The 23,013-nt window shown below is 38.6% G+C and overlaps 1 non-coding gene across 1 annotated transcript; it reads right to left on the bottom strand.

The window, feature by feature from the left end:
• Positions 1-22,396: 22,396 nt before the first annotated feature.
• TRNAR-UCG (transfer RNA arginine (anticodon UCG)) lies at positions 22,397-22,470 on the bottom strand. Its single transcript has one exon. It is a non-coding gene; the product is annotated as a tRNA-Arg (tRNA).
• Between the last annotated feature and the right edge of the window lie 543 nt (positions 22,471-23,013).

Below are 23,013 nucleotides of genomic sequence, written 5' to 3'. Positions count from 1 at the left end.
ATGATTTTTTGTCCTGCAAGTGAATCAAATGCTCATCATATAAATTTTATTCTTCAGGAATATATGCATGTTTCTGGTCAACATATAAATTTGGCTAAATCATCTGTGGTGTTTAGTAAAGGTACAGTTTGGCCAGTTCGGAGAGCTGTAACTTCTATTCTTCAGCTTGGTGAGGTAAATTCCCATGGTACATATCTTGGTTAACCATCTACTTTTGGTAAATCTAAAAGTCAACTGTTTGTTTCTTTTCGTGAAAGAATAGCTAAAAGATTGGCTTGTTGGAAGGGTAAATTATTATCAAGTGCTGGCAAAAAAATACTCATTAAAGCAGTTGCTCAAGCTCCCCCAACTTATGCAATGTCAAACTTTTTATTACTGAAATAGGTAACAGATGGGTTATCCCAACAAATTAGACTTTTTGGTGGGGCAGGGGCTCTCAGAGGGGTATTTCCTGGGTATCATGGGATAAGTTGTGCAAATCAAAAAAGCATGGTGGTTTAGGATTTCATGATTTATATCTCTTCAACAAAGCACTTTTAGCCAAACAAGCTTGGCGATTACTTCAGAATCCTGATTCCTTGTGGGCCAGAGTTATTAAATCCAAATATTTTCCAAACCACTGATTTTCTTGATGCTAGATGTACGTAGGGATGCTCTTGGGGTTGGTGAAGTTTACATGATGGTAAAGAAGTTCTTAAAAAGGATTTGATTCGAAGTATAGATAATGATCGTCAAACTAAGGTATTTTCTAACCCTTGGATCCCTGATTTACCTTTAAATCATATTCGGAGAGATTCCCCTTCTAGCAGTCCTTTATGGGTTGGTGAATTAATCCACTAGCCTTCACGATCCTGGGACTATTCTAAACTGCAGCACTGGTTTTCAGCTTCTAAGATAAATGCAATTCTTAAGATTCTTGTTTCATCTGAGGCCTTGCAGGATAGATGGATGTGGAAACATACTCGGACAGGTAATTTTACGGTTAGATATGCTTATTTTGTGGAGTTAATAAGTTATTTGGGCTCATATTCTCGAGGCACCGTTTCTGCCTCTATGACTTTTTGGAATTCACTTTGGAAAGTAAAGACGTTGCCTAAGATTAAGATGTTTCTTTGGAAAGTAGGTCATAATGCTCTTCCTACAAATTTAAATTTGTTTCAAAGAGGTGGTTGCTATACTCCTTTATGTCTTCATTGCAAATGTGCCCATGAATTGATTGTTCATATTTTATTTCATTGTTCTTTTGCAAAACTTTGTTGGAAAGTCTCTCCACTTAGGTTTGATATCGAATATTTTCCATGGCCATCACATTGAGGATTGGTGGAATTTTATTGAATCCTTTTTTCGGACTACTAGTAATTTAGATTGGGTGCATATTATTTGGAGTGTAGTAGCTTGGTTAATTTGGAAAGCAAGGAATGTTTATTTGTTTGAAGGGATCGAGCCTAGCTTAAATACTTTCTTTGGTGCTTCAATGGTTTGTTGCAGGATATTAATGGTCTTTATTTTAAAGTTGCTTATACTTCAGCCACATCTGGAATGCTTGGTTCTAATATGTTGATTGCTTCATCAGAAGTTGATGATACCTATTTTTTCATGTTTTCACAGATGGGTCATGGGATCCAGCAACTTCTCGTAGTGGTCGTGGAGGTGTTATCAAGACATCCTCTGGGTCTTTTATCGCTGCTCGCATGAAAGCAGGATGGGCTCTATCTGCATCACAGGCGGAGTTGGAAGCGATGTATGACATCCTTCAAGTTGCTCTTATTATAGGACTAAAGAATATCAAGCTCTTCTCTGATTGTAAGGCAGTGATTTCCAGTTTACATGGTGATTCCACTGCTCTGGATTGGCCTTGTTCTAACTTAATTCAGCCTATCAAGAACCTTTTGTTGGGGTTTGACAATTGCATTGTATTTCATATTTCTCGTGCAGACAATGTTTCTGCCGATTTGTTAGCTAGAGGGACTGTTGTTTGGGTATGTCTAAAATTTGGTGGATGCAGCCACCACGTGGGCTAGAAGATTTGTATAGTGTATCTGTCAAGAGGATCTCCCTAGACTTGTTTCTTTGAATGAAGTTTAATGTGTTTGGCCAAAAAAAAAAAAATGGTGGTAGTAGAATAGAAAAAGAGAAATCAAGTATGCGATTTGGTAATGTTTCCGTTTTAAAAGACTGGTTCTTTCTTTTCTTTCTTTCTTTTTTAAACCATAAAAAACTCATAAAAGCTATGATTACTATTACATGTTCTACCATTCCCATGGATCTTCCTCTCCTAATGCTGCTTCTGCTAGGAGTGTAGCGCTCTTTAGTAATTCTTGATTCTTATTGGTGACAATTTGTATGTCTTCTATCGTGGGTGCCAAATACATTAGATCCTAGAGAGCTTCCAACAGCCATGATTTTTGTGGATTTGGTATAAATTCTCTGAGCTGCTCCCAGTTTGTTTCAATACCATCTGGCTGCAACTTGTAACTTATCACAAATCTCATCCCCAATGCTAGCCCTTTGGCTACCGTCGCATCAAAAGTGTATCCCGCGTATTTGCCACTCCAGCAGTAGATTAATTCTCATCGGTGAGCTACGCCACAACAGCAGGCTGGTTATTTTATGAAACTCATTTTTACATGTTTCCATATTGAAATACTGTTTTTTGTTTGAAAATTAGCATTTGATAAAATTGTTCTAGGAATAGAAAAAGAACAACTTTTTTTTTTTTGGTATAAAAAAAGAACAACTATAGAACATGCTATTAGTTTGATAAATTTGTTATGAAAAATATGTTTCTATCATAAAAACTCATTGTTAATACTACATACTAATACTTGATCATGCTCCCCTCTTAAGACTTTTGGAAGGCTTAAGGGGTGGAATAACTCTCTTCTCTCGGCCAAAGGAAGGATTGTATTGGTCCAGTCTGTGGCAGGGTCCTTATCTATGTATGCAGCATCACACTTCTCATTTCCCAAGTCCCATTATGAGGAAGTTAAGAAGATTATGGCAAGATGTACCTAGGGCCAATTTGAAGATGAGAGGAAAATATATTGGGTTTCTTGGGATATGCTATGCAAAGCCATGGCCCATGGATCGAGGTGGGCTTGGTTAAGAGACCCCTCTCTTCATAACCAATCACTATTGGGCAAAGTACTTTGGAGTGGACCCAATTGTTTATGGGCCAAGTTCATTAAGGCCATATACTTTTCTAGGTGTGATTTTCTTCAAGCCTGCAAGGTAGGTAATGCTCACTCTTGGGCTTTGAAAAGTCCATCGATGAGAAGGAAAGTTCTTCTTGATGGGTGGAATGCAGCTCTCCCCCTCAACTTGCTGCTTTATTGATTCCTAAAGGAATTCCAGATTTGGAAAATATCCTAAATTTGGTTATATGCAATCTTCCAAATATAGAATCCAATGACAAAAAACATAATCTATCTACTTAAAAATTTCTTGATAATCATGCTACAAGCAAAAAAGGAAACAAATAAAATAGATAGAATAGAAAGCACATGTGAAAGACATGTCATCAAAGACAGTGGGTCATAGCCATGTGCACACCCATAGTTATGACCCCAACTTGTTAACAAGAACCAACTAGGATTCTGATTTTGCTGCGAACGACAGAGATCAAGCCACATCATCCAATGTTATAATAACCGTTGATTTGAACATGTGAGTTTTGGTTGTTTTAAGTGAAGTAAAACCGGTATTTTGGTTTGGCTCAACGTGATTTTAAACCACATCGATTTTAAATGACTGAATCGAGGCTTTCTGAAATGCCAAATCGAGGGAAAGGTAAATTTTCGTCGTTCTTCTTCATTCCAACTTGCGAACGAGAGAAGCTAAAGCTGAGGTAGTAGGATGGTTAGGAACTTGATTTCTCAATGGAGAGGTTGTGGGTTCAACCCCTACAGCATATGTAATATCCCTATCCTAATTTCCCTATATATAAAAAGCACCTTTGTACCCCAAAAAAAAAAAAAAACAACTAAACTAAACTAAACTTGTGCATATCAGTCTACTTGGATGACAAATTTTTATAGATCCTATTGGTATCTTTGTTCAAAACCCTAAGGAGAAAATATCATATAGCATCAACCATCTAATATAAGCAAGACCGGTGTGTACCTATAAGAAAGCTTCCTGTGTTAACGCCCCTTCTTTGGCCAAAGCATCAACAACTAAGTTAGCTTTCCTAAGCACATGTGATGGAGATATTGTCAAAACTCAAAAGTATCCGCTATTTTGTGAATATCATAAATAATAGGAAATATCTTCCATGGTACCTCCAATGTATTTTTATGAAGGATGGAAATGATTGCTTGGTTGTCACTTTCCAAGGCTACAGTATGCAATTTGAAATCTTTTGCCCATTGTAAAGCTTTGTGCATAGCTAGAGCCTCCAGAGTTAGAACATCATGAACTGAAGATCCACTTCCAAAACTAAAGATCATCTTGCCCTAGCAGTCTCGTGCAATTCCACCAAAACCAACAAGATTTTTCTCCTCAAAAAAGGAGCCATCTACATTGATTTTGATAGTCTTAGAGTGAGGGCTTACCCATTTAATGATTGGTATACTGTGCTTGAGCCAATCAGAGGAACTTTATTTGTACTGTAGATCTACACACCCTTCCAAATCAGGAATCTAAGCTGAGAATGCTGAGGAATGCGGGTACCTATAATATTCGCCATATAAGACTTCCATAGAAGCCATAAAGCAAGAAGAGACGGGGGGGTATTATCATCGGTATCCCTGCTCGATGTGGAATTTAGAAACTATATAACTTCTCTAATGGTACCTGAAGAAAGCGAGCCATGAAAATGCAAATCACCCCAGACCTGCCTTGCATATGGACAATGAAGGAAAATGTGATCAGGAGATGATTCTTGGGCACCACAGAACAAACAATCTTCAGAGCATGAGCAACCCCTTATGCGAAGTAAATCTTCCATAAGAAGTTTTTGGTGCAATAACTTCAAGAGAAAATGAGTGGCCCTTGGATGGAGCGGAAGTCTCCAAAGTTTTTGCCATGGGATTACGTTCTCTGATGAAAGCCTTTGATAATTCAATTGAGCACATGCAAGCCTATATGCCGATTTAACTATGAAAATTCCTGATGTTGTCCATTGCCAGATAATACGATTAGGTAAATCCAGCTGGGGAAGCTGAATGGTCAGGATTTTGTCTACGATTGGACGAGACCACCATGTTCAAAGGACTACATCACGATTCCATGTATGAGTACGCTGATCAATTAACTGAGCAATAGTAGAGGGGCCCGTGGAAACAAATGGAAAACAACCCACATCCTACAGAGTATCAGGGATCCAATTTGAAGTCCATGGATTGATGATATCACCATTCCCTACTTGAAAAAATAAACCCTTCTTAAGCAGATCTCTACCCATGAGAATGGATTTCCATCCCCAGGAATAATCGGAGCCTACAGTATTTTTGCATCATATGACAACCCCAAAGGGATGACTGTTTATGAAAGAGTTCCCATGCCTTCCGAGACAGAAGTGCTAGGTTGAGAGCTTGAAGGTTTCGAATGTTGAGTCCACCTTCAGATTTTGGAGCACAAATAGTTCTCCAATCCACAATGTAAATATGTTGTTTGTCTCCATTAGACCAATAGAAGTTACGCATAGCTTTTTCAATATCCATCACAATAGTTGTTGGCAATTTGAAACAAGACATAAAATGAGAAGGTAAAGCTACTAGAGTAGACTGAATGAGAATTGCTTTACCAGAAGAAGAGAGCACTTTTGACTTCCATCCTTGGAGCCATTGAGACACATGCGCTATCGAGTATCACAAGTGTTTTTTCTTTAATTTCCCAAAAAATAGAGGGATGCCCAAATAGATGTCCAATTCAGAGGTAGGGGGTGATATTGAAATGTGTGGATAGTATCCTCTTCATGCTTGCTGAAGTACTTGGACTATAGTGTGCCCTTGTTTTTTGAACATTGAGTTATTGCCCTGATTGTGAGCAATACTGCTGGATTATTTGGCCAAAAGATCGTGCCTCAAATTTGTTGGCATGACCAAAAAGGATAATATCATCCGCAAAGGCAAGATGAGATATGCGTTCATCCCCTTGTGCAATGGAAATACCATGTAGTTTCCTCTGTGTTATCGTAGTTTCTAGATGAGAAGATAAGAGCTCTGCACATAGAATAAACAAATAAGGGGAGAGTGGATCTCCTTGCCGAAGCCCTCTAGAAGGAGTAATAGTACCAAATATGGTTCCATTCACCAACAAAGAATATTTGACTGTTTTAACACAGAACAATATCCAATCTATTCATTTGGGGGGGAAACCATAAGAGAGCAAGGCCTGAGAAAGAAAACCCTAATCCAGCCTATCGTAAGCTTTGCTCATATCCAGTTTGACAGCCATAAGACCTTTTTTCCCTTTTCTTGTGTCTCTGAATTTTTGTGAGAAGCTCATGAGCAATTAATATATTGTCTTGAATATGTCTCCCTTTTATAAATCCATTCTGTTGAAAAGATACCAATTTGGGAATAATATGCTTCAATCTTTTTACCAATAACTTAGAGATGATTTTATAGCTCGATGTGCACAAGCTAATTGGACGAAAATCACCCACTCCCTGCAGGGTTTGAGGACTTAGGGATGAGAGTAATGAAAGATAGCATTATGAGACAAGGTAAAAGTACCTGTATGATAAAATTGAGCTACCATCCCTTCAACATCAGATTTAACAACCTCCCATGCATTTTGATAGAAAAGGCCAGGATACCCATCAAGAGCTAGAGATTTCAGGCCATTCATATCAAATATTGCCGCTTTGATCTCCTCACTAGAGAAAGGGCGAATCAACCATGATTTGTCCTCACCGAAAACCCTATTAGCAATTAGGGCAAAGTAGGAGGCTAAGTTTGTAATTTGGGCCGAAGAGAATAGTTGCTTAAAGTGACCTTCAAAAGCAGTTGCAATGTCTACATGCTCCACCAAGTTTAAACCATGATGGGAAAGTTGCCTGATTTTTGCCTTGCCCGCGAACCTTAGTACTCTGATGAAAAAGCAAGTATTGCTGTGAAACCCAGCCCTAACCTTGACCCGGAAACTTTGTTATTTGTAGGTCCAGGGACCCGAAGTAAAGCAAGAAGTCAGCTTTGGGCCATCCCAGTGGAGGACTTGGTATCTGGCTTTGAATCCATGAGTGTTGATGACGAGGTTCTATTTATGGAAACTGAATCTTGATGAAGATCGGATTAGTTGATGGACTTGGAGTGCTCTCTATCATGGTTTGAAGGCATTTCTACCTATTAGGTAAGTCACTTGGTGTGTGTGCAAAACCCCTTTAGGTTTGGATTTGATCCGAGCCTCAATCCCGTTTCGAAGTTCTTTGAACCGATTGGCGACTCATTGGTCGATGGACCACGACCAATCCAATCGACCAATGGGTTCGTCTTTGGTAATTAGGTCTTGCTTGCTCTATTTAAGTCCAATCTCGAGTCTACTTCGTATTTTCCGCCTCCAAACCTTTGGAACGAACCAAAGACCCGCAAGTCATCTCCCTTGCGCCTTGGTGTTTATCTTGACGGATCTTCGTCAAAACTCGTGTTCTTACACAAAAAGGTATGTTTACACCCTTCTTCTTCTTCTTCATCCTTGTTTTCTTTCCTTTTGAGTTGAGACAGAGAGGAGATGCTGCATTCTCTATTGCAAACATCTCCGAACTTATCTCTCATGATCTTCCTAAGGATTAAAGGCAAAGCAATGTCCGTAATCATGATCATTGCAAGCTTTGAAGGAATCATGATCTAAATCATGATCTCGTCTTCGTTATCTTTGATTTAAATTCTGATGTTCTTAGATCTATTATATTGATCATATTAGTAGTCAATCGCTGTGTTTTCTTTACATAATCCATGATCTATCAATCTCAGTGTCTCTCCTCTATCATACCATGCTTTCTTCAAGAATCATGACTGATACATCTATGGTAAGTTTTGTTTCCTTATTTAGATTCATGTTCTTAGATCTATTTTCTTGAAGATCTAAGTATGCCTTCCATGATATCTTTATCAAAATCAATGATTCATTCTCCTATTGTTCTTGTCTATGATTTGTATCTTGAATTCTTCAAGAACCATGATTGATCTAATTATGGTAACTTGTTGTTTCCTAATTTGTAACTTGAAAACTTGATTCAATTAGTGTTTTGAGGTCCTCTATATGTTAGGATACTACCAATGTAGTTTACCCCTTGTTTAGTACCCTTTTGAACCACCAAATTCGGTTCTTTAGTCTTAAAACTCTGATTTTGTAGGCCACTGTCTCCATTGGTCGAGATTGGTCGACGGGACGAGACCAATCCAATCACCAATGAGTACAGACAACTCCGATTTGGTCTGTTTTGGATGTTTTGATATCTTTTCTTTTAGGGATCTTTCCTAATATGTTGTATACACTTGTCTAGGACCTTCTTCTCAAGTTTGTCAAGATCTTACTTGATTTCTTAAGATTCCTTTGCAAGTTATAAAAGGTAAGGATGGTTACTTCCTTAACAACATAAATTGCATATCTTAGTTTCTATATTTGAATCTTGTTAATTTATTTCTTTAATTAGATTCTTATAATGTTATACTACTGTGGTACTGTCTTGATATCAGTAGCATTACTTGTTTATATTAAATTGACTCATGTATGATTTACTTACCAGTTATACACAAGTTGAATGTAATTATTGATTTCTTTCCATATATGAAGTTACCATATATGTGATGTTATGGATTGATGCTTGTGTATGCTTAAGTATGGTTTGGAAAGGAGAGGTGTTCCTTTTGACACTTCGTCCTAGGACTACTACGGGAATATTATGGGATGTTTCCGGAGATGCCCTTTGGACACCTTCCTAAACCGTTGGATGACATATTTAGGACTGTCTAGTAGTGTTTGGCTAGGATGTCCCGTTATGTCGGACCCTAATCGGAGGGGTATTGAGACCGAACGACCCGTGGTAGCAATGGGGATTCATGGGCGCTCAAGACCGGTAACCAACCCGTGAGAGGACGAGGAATCACATTGTGGGGACCATTTATTGGTAGGGTTGCATATGGTTAGACTTGGGCTCACGGGCGCTAAGACCGGTAACCAACCCGTGAGAGGACGGAGAGCTTCCCGTTTACCATATGTGGATAACCAATAGGGTTGATGAGTCCGTAGTCGGGGACTATGAGGACTCTAGTGTGAAGGATACCGGAAAGGATCGCCAAGGGCGAGGAATGGACGTATCCGGATCCGACTTGATGTAGCCGAGTAGAAGACTTGCATTTGGCTAGGCTTTAACCCCGACATGCGCCGGTACTTAGACCAATGGTGATGTGAGAGAGTGGTGACCTATACCCCCAGCCATGGAATATCCCGAGGGATGAAGGACCCATTGCCAACCGATGATGAGTGAATGAGACTTTCCTAAAGAAGTACGGTGCTATGACTTAAAGCATGTCCGCCAATAGAGACCAGCATACATAGAGTTAGATTCATACATTCATTGTTTGTCTCATACCATATTGCATTTATGTTTGTTTTGTAATCCTGCCATTTATGTTATTATGGATTTAACGCCTTATCGAGTTTCTTTGAAGCTCATTCCTTTTGTACAATGTTTGTTAGACTACTCTACGTGTTCCGAGTATCATGACTGCTCGTATGAAGAAGCGCAAGGAGAAGAGGCATATCTCCAGGAAAGTGATTGCGGTTACGACAATTACACCGAAGATTCCCGAGTGGTTATGCTCCGTACGATGCTTAGTCCGACCAAAGAGTGGAAGCGCCTTGTGCCATTTATGAGATTTATACTTATAGGGATATTGTCTATAAGATTGAGAACAATTTAGTTACCTATTGTACCTGCTATTGGGATTAGATTTCATTATGTTTCTTCTCTTTTAGAACTACATTTCCGCTGGTTGTAGAGTGGGATTTCGCCTCACTTTACTTATTTGATTTAGACACTCTGATTATATTTAGTACTCTAATTTATATATGATTCATTCTTTCCTTATTTGGATCTATGGTTTATCTTCCACACATCGATTATTATTGTAAATACTCGATACCGATCTTGGCGTGGATCACACTCTCGGGTATGCCAGTTAGGGTACCGGCTGGGAGGATGTGACAATTGCGGTCTCCAAACTGTAACCAATCCAGCCGAGACTTTTGGTGCCATTTCTCCGATAACTATTGGAGATTATATTTAAGAAGAGCCACCCTCCTCTTTTCCTCCACATACCAGTTTTCATCTCTATCATCCAGGGCTATGGGTTCATGAGCTGCAATTGAAGTTCTGATGGATTCCTCTCTGAATTCCAGACGTTTCACTGTTGTTTTGTCCCATATCTTTAAGGATGATGCAAATCTCACAAGTTTTCGATTGAGAATGTAAGAAGAAGACCTAGAAACTGGCAACCTCCAAGAATGGTGAAGTAGATTTGCATATGTATCTTCATGAATCCAAAAGGCTTCAAAATGGAAATGCATGTTTAGGAAGTTCACCTTAGGCATTAAATTGATAAATAGAGCTTCTGGGAACTGTGTTAGCCACTCCATATTGCACAAAACTGTATCCAGAAATCCTTCAATACGATGAGGGTCTTTTTGCTTGTTAGACCAAGTAGATTTGTTACTTGTATATGGAACTTGAAGCAAACCCAAGTCATTCATGAAGGACTGAAATGGAATCAAATCATTAGTAGAAAGGCCTCGACTGCCTTGGTGATCATTTCTATCCAGATAATCATAGGTTACAAGCTGAATACATCTACGGTTCCATCCGTTGCTACTGGGTACATATGGTTGTCAATAGTTCATGTCATCAATTCTTTTGGCTATGTATCTTTTGGGATGCAAGATATATTGAATTCATTCTTGAAGTGTTATCTTGTTTTCCCCCTCTCCCCTCAACATGGCATTCTTTGTTGAAGAATTGAGCTTGTAGGTGCAAGATTGTAATTTGAAAGCAATTCACACCATTCCTGGGCAGGAGTTGAACTCTTGATTCATTACTTAAAATCTCAAGTCTTTAAGAAAAAGCAAATTCAAGGCAACACAACCAATGCTTAAGAATGGAAACCTTACAAGGATCATTGTAGGTGTGTTTGTGGTTGTTGCACTTGTGTTGTCCGTATTTCTTATTTTTGAGCATCTGCCTACAATCAGCCCGAGGTTTGGTCTTGAATCCCCTTTCATGTATTTGATGTTTGCAGATCCTGATTCAATTTCTTTTAGCTGTGTGGACATGTGTGCAAGCTTTGACTCTTATCAATCAGTGACTCAGCTTGGCCCCCTTTGAAGTCAGCAACATGTTTGCACTTAAACAGGGGCAAATCTCAAAATTCATGAATGAAGTACCTTTATATATTTGGCTGATCTGAAATCTATGAGGCTCATAGTCAAAAACCTATAGCAGACTAGAACATCTGAGAAATCTGCAAATCTTGATATTCATTTTTACTCATGTAGCCATATGGTTACATTAACAAGCCAAGCAATAGGCTGACTTGCTTTTCTTAGTTCATTTGTATTTGCAACTGTTTAATTTGATTCCCCCCCCCCCCCCTCTTTCACTCTGATGTAGAGTTAAGCTAACAACGTTATCTGCCTTGCTATCCACCTATAGGTATTATGAATTGCTCATTGAAAAAGCAGTCTTCATTTAATGGTTGTCTAGTGGCCAAGTTGAACCGCAGATCTTTAGATGACTTCAGAAATTTTGTTTTCCCAATTTGGCATTTCTTAGATTTGCTTGTTTTTCTGATTCCTAAGTACCTACACCTTAGTTGCACTCAACCCTAAAACTGGCCTCACTTTAATATGACGTGCAGTTCCCTCTATTGTACCAAGAAGGTGTGCAGAATGTCATCTTCAGCTGGCATCGAATATTGGGTTGGATTTTGAATGCATTTTCAAGTGTTGTAATCATCTTCTTCTTCTGCAAAAAAGCTTTGGAACTTCAGGCCTTCTATGTGGGAGGTTAGGTCGTTGGGTTAGAGATCATGGGGGCAACCATGTAGTCCCATATATAATGAGATTATTCAATGGATTAGAAAAAAAAGTGTAACAACCCCCGTTTTTCTAACCCGGAATCTGTATGGTCCGAGAACTCGAAGGTCTAGTCGGATTAATTTTGTGGAGTGTTCAGATAGAAGTCCATGATCCATATCCAGAACCCATGGATCTGGATTCTCTTGTTGAAGAATCTGCCTTACTAGGAAGTTGGATCTCTGGTAGAAGGCAAGTGGTGTTTGGAGATGTCCGGAATGAAGGTAAGACCTCCCCATGTGTTAATTAGGGTTAGGTTGAGGTTGGGGTTCATTCCCTTGAGCAAAGCACCCTTGTACAGTAGTGTACTAGGGGGCGGTTGCTTAAGGCGGTTGATTGAACCAAGCGACCGCCACAAGCGACCGCCCGGTTCTGCTTGTGGGAAATTGCCCTATTTTGCCCCCTATTTGTTATAAATAGCATCCCTCGCCCTATTAACGCATTATTATGTTCGGGATTGCTATTTTGGGCGATTAGGCGGCAGTGGAAACGTGCTGGAAGGTGGGCGAAGTGTTGTTAGTGATCTGGAACCTTTTCCCTTCTATTCTTGGTGATTTTGGTTAAGGTAATGAATCTCCATTTGCAATTCTCTTCTTTTTAACCTCTAATTGATTTGAACCCATCCCCATTTTGTTAGTGGTTACCCAATTGATTTGTTGTAACTCCCTTTCCAATGTTCTTGATGAGATCATGTCCAGAAACAAATCCCTGCATTTGTTAATGGATGGATCTAATCAAGGGGAATGATTTGGGTAATAAATCTTTGTTAATTTTAGGGTTTCTTGTTACCCCTTTGTTATAGACCTATTAAGTTTGAATTTTGAACTAAGATCATCCCAACACGGATTGAAATCGGATGATCAAAAGTCTAATTTTCGGAGTTGGAAACGGGGCGGTTGCTTGTGGAGGTAGCTTAGGGCACAAGCAACAGGCTAGTTTCCAGTGACTGTGTAGGTTTGATTTTGGATTTGTTTTGACTCTTGACTCTTATACATTCTTGTAACCCTGCATATAGGTGTCCTCTGTTTCTACTTAAAGTTATATAATTGTGTTTGGATTGCAATTTAAAGGACTCCTACTAAATTACAGGTAAGGACATGCATTTTTATTTATATGCAATTACTTATACATGATGATTCAGCTGTTCTATTTACTGTTCTTTGATCATGTAACTTGATGTTATTGTATAAAGCATGTGAATCTTATTGTATACTTACTTCATCTTTTATGACATTGACACAACTGTTCATGGTATGATAAAGAGTGATGTAGTGTAGTTGTGATGGAAGGGGTATTCCATTGGGATATCTTGGCTGGAGATATCAGAGGGCTGTGGTATGGGACACATGCTCACTGATGCCTCTAGCACTATCATGATTACTGGATGACATACCTAGGAGAGTCTAGAATTGCATGGCTAGGTACCCCACATGCTATTACCCTTTCGGCAAGGGAATTGAAGCCGGGTGACCCGTGATAATGGTGACGTGACTCTGTTTCATCCTACAGCGGTAACCAATCCGGTGCGGAGACTCAGTGGTCCACTATTGGTCATGCAATGGTAGGGTTGCATATGTTAGGGTTGGACTCATGGACGTCCAAGGAGCGGACCGGGTGTCGTGAGGAGTCATGAGAGCATCCGCCCCAATAATATGTAGATGACCATAGGGTTAAGGAGTGGAGTCCAATAGCGGTAGCCAATCCGTGAGGGTTCTCACTCCTAGGTTGTGAAGGATACTGAACCAAGTTGGTTGGTGCCATAGGGGAAGTATCTGAACTTCATATAGTATGTTACCATTATGACTTGCATTGGATTAGAAACCCCGATTAGAAACCCCAACATGCGCCTGTACTCATTGCCAATGGTCGTGGTGAGAGAGTGTTGACTTATCCCCAGCCATGGTTTGAGAGCCAGTGTGGATTTACCCCTTTGCCCAGGATCCCTACAGAGGGAACCAGTCCTTGCCGGATCAGAGTGACTAGACCTACCCAGAGGAGGGCTAGTGTATATCTTAAAGCATGTCAGCTGTTAGAGACTTGCATAGTTAGATCTTAGTAGCATTCATATTTCTGCATACCATCCATATCATTTCATATATGCATTCGTGGATTGTATTGACATATACATGAGAATTGTCTGTTCCTTATTGAGTTCGTCAGAACTCATTCCTTTCATTGTATATATTATATGAGTTATACAGATGGTGGCACACCGTTGGAAGTTGGAGATGATTCATATGAAAGAGCCTTCTCATATGAAGCTGATGTGGCACAGACAGTGGTTCATGAACTTGCAGAGCAGCAAAGCCTTCTGAAGATGCTTGTGTGCGCTTATAGCACCCATTGATGGCTGACGGAGGCAAATTGCCAGGATTTTGATGATTGTATGGAGAAAGGTTGGAGGACCCCCTTTACGTGCTAATTAGAAAACCAGTTTTTAGATTTAGAAAAGAAAACCAGACAAGAGGATTATTTATTTTGCTTCCGCTGAACTCGATATTACATTTGATTCTTCATTCTTTCCTTTGATTCTTTCTTGGATATTTATTGGAGTATTTGGACTCCTGTAATCTTTTTATTAATTATTGCATTTATTCTTGTTCTTGATTGTCTATACTTGTGTTTATTATTATTGATGGGTAAGACCGTGGATCCTGTGACGGTTCACTCCCACAGGTTGTCGGGCAAATAACCGAGACCGGCGGGTGGGGTGTGACAGAAGGGCAATATGAAGAAGATCCTGAGTACTCCCATATGGTGTGACAGAGTTCAGTCCGAACTGCAGTTGGTTTCACAACAAGAGTAGAATCTAAAGCAAGACTCTTAAGAGACAAGCTTCATCACAAGATCTAATTACTCATACCATGACTTTGAACCTGTAAATATGGATTCTTTGTAATTTTTATAGGTAGCTCAAGAACTATAAATTTGAAGGATTTGTTGTTGTCCCATTCCATTCATCTGTAATTTTCCCCAAGTAAATTTCAACTATCCCTCCATCCCTTTTGTAGTGTGTTTGTACATAACACATGAGATTAGATCATGTTTTCTCAATTCTTTGTCCTTCGAAAGGTCTCAAAAAGAAATTTAAAAGGCATTCAAACAACAAAAAGACAAGACATGGCAGTTATGTAGCTGGAACATCTCAATACTAAGACATTGAGAAGACAATAACATGAACATCTCAACTACAATCCGCTGCTAACATTTAACCTGACATGGCAATCATATAGCTAGAAGTGTTGGAACACCTACAAAGTTAGCATACTAAGGTAATTGGAAACAGAAAGATTTTGCTTTGTTCAAAATGGCATCAAGAGTGCCATAAAAATTTGGAGCACGTACCTTATATTTGTATTATCTTCATATTACAAGGTTGATGAAAATATTAAGGGATAATTATTATTGCCCCCTTGTACTCTGATTTTATTACTACTTTATCCCCTCTACTTTTTAAAATTGCTAATCCAACCTTTAACTTTGTCTAAAATTACTAATGCCCCCTTCCGTTAAGCTCAGTTAGTTTACTGATGATATGGCATCTATATATTTTTTCAAAAACCCAAAAATAACCCTACTTCTCTTTACTTATTTACTCTTTTGCAAGTTATAATACTATCCTTAATTAACTATGGAGAAAAATTAACTTTAAATTAAATTTTCTTTTCTAAAAAGAAACTACCGAATAAAGAAAATACTTGATTTTTCTTCTCTAAAAAGAATTTGCCGAATAAAGGAAATATGTAATTAAATAAAACTTAAAATAGAAACTAAAATATTAGGAAATATCAAATGTAATTCAAAGTTGAAAATTGAAAATCTCCTAATATATGCTAACCATTGTACAAAGTGTGTGGTCCCACCAAAGCCAAAATTTATTGTAAAATATAAGATTTTAAGGATATAATTGACATTCAATATAGTTTATAAAAATGAGGGTAATGTCATATTTTTTAACTTATTAATTTTAATGAAGGACAAAATAAACATTACATATTTGATGTTAACAACCACTTAACACCGTTAGAAGTGAGGGGGGCAACAATAATTTCATAAAGAAAGAGGTTTGATTAGTAATAAAACCAAAGTACAAGGGGGCAATAGTAATTATCCCAAATATTAATACTAGAAACCCAAATAGTGTTTGGTATGTATTTTTTGTAATTTTTTATGGAGGCCAAACCAAGCAGAGCCTGTATGTACATGTTATTATGCACTTACATTTAACAATTAGTTTAACTGTGTTTGAAATACACTTCTAATTTACACGAATTCTAATTTACACGAATTTGAAGCAACTTAGTAAAGCATTCGTGGAGGTACCTTGGCACACACAAATTCAATGGCAATTTTTTAAACCAACGCACACCAAAGGAATGAAAAAAATTTACAAATTAAAACGGCATGGTGCCGTTTCACATGTGCACAGAACGACACAATGCAGTTTTGTAGGTCTATGAAATGGCACCATGCCTTTTTAAATTCTAAAGGGGTCTCAATATTTAGTGAAACGACACCATGAGGTTTCACAGACCTGCAAAACGGCTCATGCCATTTTAGATTCAAAAGGACCTCACACATTTAGTGAAACAGCATGGTGACGTTTCACGGACCTATAAAAAGGCACCATGCCATTTTTACTTCTAAAGGGGTCACACATTTAGTGAAACGACATTGTGCCATTCAAAATGGCGCGGTGCCGTTTAAAATGGCATGGTGCCGTTTCACAGACTTGCAAAACGGCACCATGCCGTTTCAACTTCTAAAGGGGTATCACACATTTAGTGAAATGGCATGGTGCCATTTAAAAGGGCGTGGTGCCGTTTAAAAGGGCATGGTCTTGTTTCACAGACTTGCAAAACGGCACCATGCCATTTTAAATTCTAAAGGCACATTTAGTGAAATGGCATGGTGCAGTTTAAATTATGAGTCGGGATCATCTCCTTGTCGAGCGAGCACAAAGTGCTCCCTGACGACTTCCCGACCACAAAAACAATGGGGCCCATAGGTGAAAAACACTTTTTGGAAAAAATATATTTAAAAAAAAAAAAAAAAAAACTCAAAATTTTACTTGTGGGCCCCCCTTGTGTTTTTTTGGTCGGGAAGCCGTCGGGGAGATGATCCCGACTCTTAAATTCTAAAGGGGTCTCGCACAATTAAGGAAACGGCATGGTGCCGTTTAAAAAATTTGCAAAACGGCATCATGTTGTTTTAAATTCTAAAGGGTGGTCACACATTTAGTGAAACGACATGGTCCTGTTTCACAAACTTGCAAAACGGCACCATCCCGTTTTAAATTCTAAAGGGGGTCACACATATATATTTGGCTGCATGTCTTGTTCTCGTGCTTCCTGTAAAACTTCCCAAATAGCTTGTAGCAAGTGATGTAGCATTTGTCCTAATGTTGCCTGTCCCTTTTGTACATCTCGAATTCTCCCTTCCCATAGTAATCCTACTTGCCATGGCCAGCTATCTCGATTCAGTTCATCAGATATCCTGCACACAGTAACAGTGGTAAGTTTCCAAAGTTATTGTATAAGTGCATACATTTAATGCAAGTGTTCTGGTTTAAAGTAGCATTATTGGTATAATCAATGTTTTTTATCCCAATATTGAGATCTTTCATCCATCTATTGACATTTCCAATTATTTGAGAGGGGTTGGTCATCTTTTTGCTGTATACTTTGGCATTCCTTGCTAGCCAAATGAAATATTTGCACAAACATGGGTAAATAGGCACAAAGGGAAAGAACCTAAGATGTTTCCACCAATTACAATCAACCTCCAGCTTCCCTTCTTATACAATTAAGCACTGACCAAGGATCTAACCCATTGAAAGGCCATATATTTCCAGTGTAGACATCTTTTTCCCAAATCATATCATTTACAATTAGTTTAAGCTAAGTATTCTGCAAACTTAAATGAAATCAATTCATTCCTGCAGACCAGAATGAAATTAACTGATTCCACATCCTAAACTCAAAAGACTTCAAACTGCATTGTGCAGACACAACAAAGGATACAAGCTGAGTGCAATCTGCACAATTCATTGGACTCAATATTTGCCCAACAATGGCACACCACTGATTAAACCAACCAACAAAATGAAGCGAAAGAGCATTAGATTCATCCCTACTGTGAAGCATCTTCAGAGAATCTGGTGTCAAAAGGAACAGGAGAATGAGCATGACCACTGGTAGCTCCAGAACCATGTTGGAGTTCAATAACAAGCCACCTGACTGCTTTACTCATCTACTCCAACCGAACAGCACTAATAGGTGGAAGACCAGTACTCATACCCTACCCAGTCCTCCCTGCCATGTCATCTTAATATTAAACTGCCTTCTGTCATACTTCGTTATCTCATACATCCAGGACAGTAATTCTGGGTGAGTTGTTCTACAGTAGACACAAATTCCTTTGAGCCTACCACCTTCATAGTCTGCACACTGCGGTCCAGTTGTAATCCTTCCATAGTGTTACCATCTGGTCTGCCATCTTCTGTCAACATCAATAAAGGAAGCATCATATAGACATGTCAGAAGCACAACATGATAAGAAAATCAGAAATCTTGATATTGAATATTTATGAAATTGTAGAACTCTCCCTGATGGAACTTACCTGAAGCTATAAGATAGGGAGCAAGCTGCAACTCAACTCCTGCCTATCCAAATGAAGCCTGCAAAATAAACCACAAAGACAAGCATAAAAAAGCCTATCATCTAAAACAGCTTTACATATCAGTTCAAAAAGAAATGCATGTTCTGTAGTTCGAAGAAGTATTATAGATGTCAATAGAGGCAATATGTTGAAGTCTCAATGTATAGTTATTGAGTTCAATCCAAAACATTTAGTCTGGTTCGTTATAGTCTTTTTCTAGGGACCATTGACCTAACTAAGGGCAACCACTTACGCCAAAAAATACTTAAGATTAGAACAAACGCTGATCCACCATCCAGGGACCATATGAACCATGATTTTCCCATGTTACAAGCCTTTAGACCTCTGGGTTTAACTTGGTTTTGTTTAGTCCAAGTCATTTTGATCTATTTTTAATAGTTGGTTTTACTACTACTCGGCCCTTCACAAGAATTTTGAAAATATAAAGCCCCATTGACTGTTCTACATTGATTTTTTTATCAGAAGACTTGATTTAGGCTGCTGAGAATTTAATCATACATTTGGAAGCTGATTAACCAATGCAACTTAGGTCCTAGGGTTCCCAAAACCCCATATTTGGTTGCTTCTTGTGGTAGATGTATTCAGCTTGTACCCTATGATGAAGACCAATAAAAGAGCATACCCAGTGCAAGAGGCTCCTACCACTGTGGGGTCTGGGGAGGATCATAGTGCATGCAGCCTTATTCCCACATGGTGGAGACACTGTTTCTCAAGTATCAAACAATATACTTAAAAGTAAAAAGGGATTAGCTGTATATACAGAAAGTTTTTAACCTATCCATTCAATGTTAAGTGTGGATAAAGGAGGAGGTACCTAGTGAACTTCTTGAGATGATTGGAAAGGTTGCAGGTTCATATTTGTTTGTAATTAAGTGTTTCTACCACTACCAGTATGGACAATGTTTAAGGGTGAATTGCCATCTTAGTTTGGAGATTCCACCTTAGCTCTATAAGGCAGCTTTTTCTGTAACTTTCCTCCATCTAGTACAAAGCTTACTAATCAGAAAAAGACAAACATGCTATTTAAAAAAAAGGAGTCAACAGGACTTGCTACTTAACAGCAGGGCATTATTAACAATAGATTAACAACAAAAATAGAACTGTAGAAATGAATATACATAGTTTTGAGCAGAGATGCCAATCGGATCTGTAAAAATCTAAAATCAAATAATGTCAACAGACATTACCGAATGCTTGTCATCCAAGTTCCCACAAAAATTGGATATTTTAGGATCACCGATCCATATAAATTTCAGCACAGATGATCAATGGAAAATGTTAAATACCAGTTAAAAGACATCCATTAATCTCCAGCTACTTATCAAGCAAATCATCTTATTTTTGTTCATACATATAATTTTTATAACAGAAACTGCTTTTCATTTGCTTTAAACTCTGGGAAGTTTCAGTACAAATGGTTTTTATAGGAGTTTTATTTGTATAATAGATACTGATGAGAATTTCAGAAGGGCTAGGTACTTGCATAACTATAATTGATGCATACCGGTGAACAATCAGCCATTAGAATTTCCATGAAGTTTGTGTTACCAAATCATATTGGGATGAGAAAATATTTGCAAGGATAAATGACCACCTGATTCCAACGGTAACGTCTCATATCTTTTCCAAGACATATTTCGACCTCAAATAGGCTGATATGCATATCAGAGTGATATCTCTCAAGTTGCAAAATCAACCCACACAGCTGAAACCATAAAATTTTCATATAGACCACAACATCTCCAAAACTCAGAATAATTTCAATTCATTGACAGGCAGTTCAGACCCAGATATAGAAGAGACGTATTTCGTGGTTGCAACCATCAAACTAAGAAACCAACGCAGAGTATAATCCACTCAAGCATCACAACTAAAATAAACTCAACATCGCAACACGGATCTATGACTTCAACCCTTGTCCCTAAAAATAATAATAATTCACAGGAAGGAAAAAATGTGACTGCAATTACAGAGATTTTACTCCACTAACCTCACGTACTCAGCAAACTCAAAATCCGTCAACTCCTTGGCTTTGAGCCGGACCCAGATGAAGGGAGAGGAAACCAGCCAAATAGAGTGAAAAATTAAAGGCAAATTTTCTTCAGTCTGCGCATTTAAGATTTGAGAACCAAACCCTCACCGTTTGCAGCTCTCTCTCTTTCTCGTTTGGTTGCAGGACAAAGCTTCGCAGGATGAAGAAGAAGAATGAAAAGGAATGCATCAAATGCAAAAGTTGGAGTGTCAAGAGTTGAGGTATCTAATATGTCAAAAGAATTGGAACAGTCGAGAAAGTTATGTGAAGAGTTCTCATCTGAAGTATCCAAGGTTTGGTCTGAATTCACCAATGCGCAGGAATCATTAAAGAAAAGCTTAGATGAGGCGAGGTCAAATGCAGAAGTGTTGTCAGGTGAGCTTGCATCAGCTAAGGCACTTCTGGAAAAAACTGAAGAAAAGCTCCAAAGGGTGTCTAGTGAACTAGCTGCTGTAACCGAAACCCGTGATAGCTTAAAGAAGGAACTGGTTGACGTTCACAAAAGAGTGGAACGTGTTGCTCATGATTTAAAAGAAGAGAAGCAGAAAGCTGATTCTTTGAGAAAGGAACTAGAAGAGTCAGGAAAGGAAATCCTAGAAGCCAAGGAAGCAAGAAAGGCACTGGAGACAGACCTGGAAGCAGCCACCAAGTCACTCAATGAAATGAATAGAAATGCTCTAATACTTTCAAGAGATCTAGAACTGGCTAACTGTAAAGTTGCCAACTATGGAGAAGAAAATGATATTGTTTATAAATTTCTTGCTGAGCAAAAATCTGTCAGAAGAAGCTCAAGAAAATGTGGAAGATGCTCACAACCTAGTGATGAAGCTAGGCAAGGAAAGGGAGAGTTTTGAGAAGAAAACAAAGAAGCTGGAGGAGGAACTGGCTTCTGCAAAGGGCGAGATTTTACGGTTGAGGAGTCGGAAGAACTCAAGAACTCTTGTAAATAATCAACATCAGGAAAAGAATACAGATACTGATGCTCCAGATCAGCATCAGGAAAAGAGCACAAATAATGCTGCTGCTTCTGTTGCTGTCAAGAGAATTACTAGGAGGAGGAGGGGTGTGCCTCAGTCTGATGCTTCCTAATAAGTGAATAAACTCAGTTATCTGTTTTTTGTTTTTGCTGTTTGTATCATGCTTTCTTTTCATATTCTTTTGTAGAGCTCTTTATATAATCAGGCCTCTTGATATAAGTAATGTTCTGCAAACATCACCTCTTCTTCTATTGTGCATCCTGTTTTGATCAGCAATGAGAGATCCAGATTGGAGATATACCTACAGTGCTGCATGAATATGTTCAGAACTCTATTACATTCCCTTCCCTTCTCCATTAAAAACATATAATTCTTCCACAAGGAAGTCTATTACATTCCCTTCTCCATTAAAAACATATAATTCTTCCACAAGGAAGAGAAAGAGAAGTGTACAGTTATTGATAGAGATCGTGGAGACCATCCGATGGTAGTGTACTTGCTACATGTTCTTCAAGCTTAAAATTCCATGGGTTGCTCAATTAGTAACTCTGTTTGAACAGTTGTTGATGGGATCAACCAAACTTCTGTTTGCAAATAAGAGAAGGCAAAAAAAAATTTAAAATTTAAAATCGACCACAGTGGGAGTCGAACCCACGACCTTTTGATCCGAAGTCAAACGCGCTAATCCACTGCGCTATGCGGTCGGATATGTGATTTCAACCTGAACAAATACAAGTTCCTAAGATTGACCCTGTTACAATAGTCTAAAACTCTGATGCATAGAAGGGGCCTCAATAACACCCTATTGGCCCGAACTGAGCAAAACCTGCCTTCAGCCTGGACCAACCTCAACTCACTTTTTTTCAACCTCAAGGGTGGGCTCAGTTACAAATTAGTCAGCCTCAATAGGGTGGTCGGGTTCAGGTTTAGCCCGGGCCAACTTGGCCTAGCCCTACTTGACTCTTTGTTAGTTTAATTTAATTTGAAGTATATTTAAACTGGCTTTAAACAGTATCCCACTAAGCCTAAATATCTTAATAGACTCCCATGAATCCAACATTTCCAAATCAATTGTCGTACATGCTCTTTAACTCCATCCCTCCAAATGTGGCTCAAGAGACTCCAAGTCTTAGATCTCCTAGTCTACTTTTCAATTCCATCCTTTGTTTACAATGTATGATTTGTTAGTCATATTCAAATCCATTGTTTATAAATAAGAAAATGAGTCTTTGTGTTTTTAACTATTG

Source organism: Hakea prostrata, chromosome 8 (assembly GCF_041222555.1).
Source record: "Hakea prostrata isolate BN-2017 chromosome 8, UWA_Hpros_2, whole genome shotgun sequence".
Lineage (NCBI taxonomy): Eukaryota > Viridiplantae > Streptophyta > Magnoliopsida > Proteales > Proteaceae > Hakea > Hakea prostrata.
This window is presented reverse-complemented; position numbering and strand designations above follow the sequence as displayed.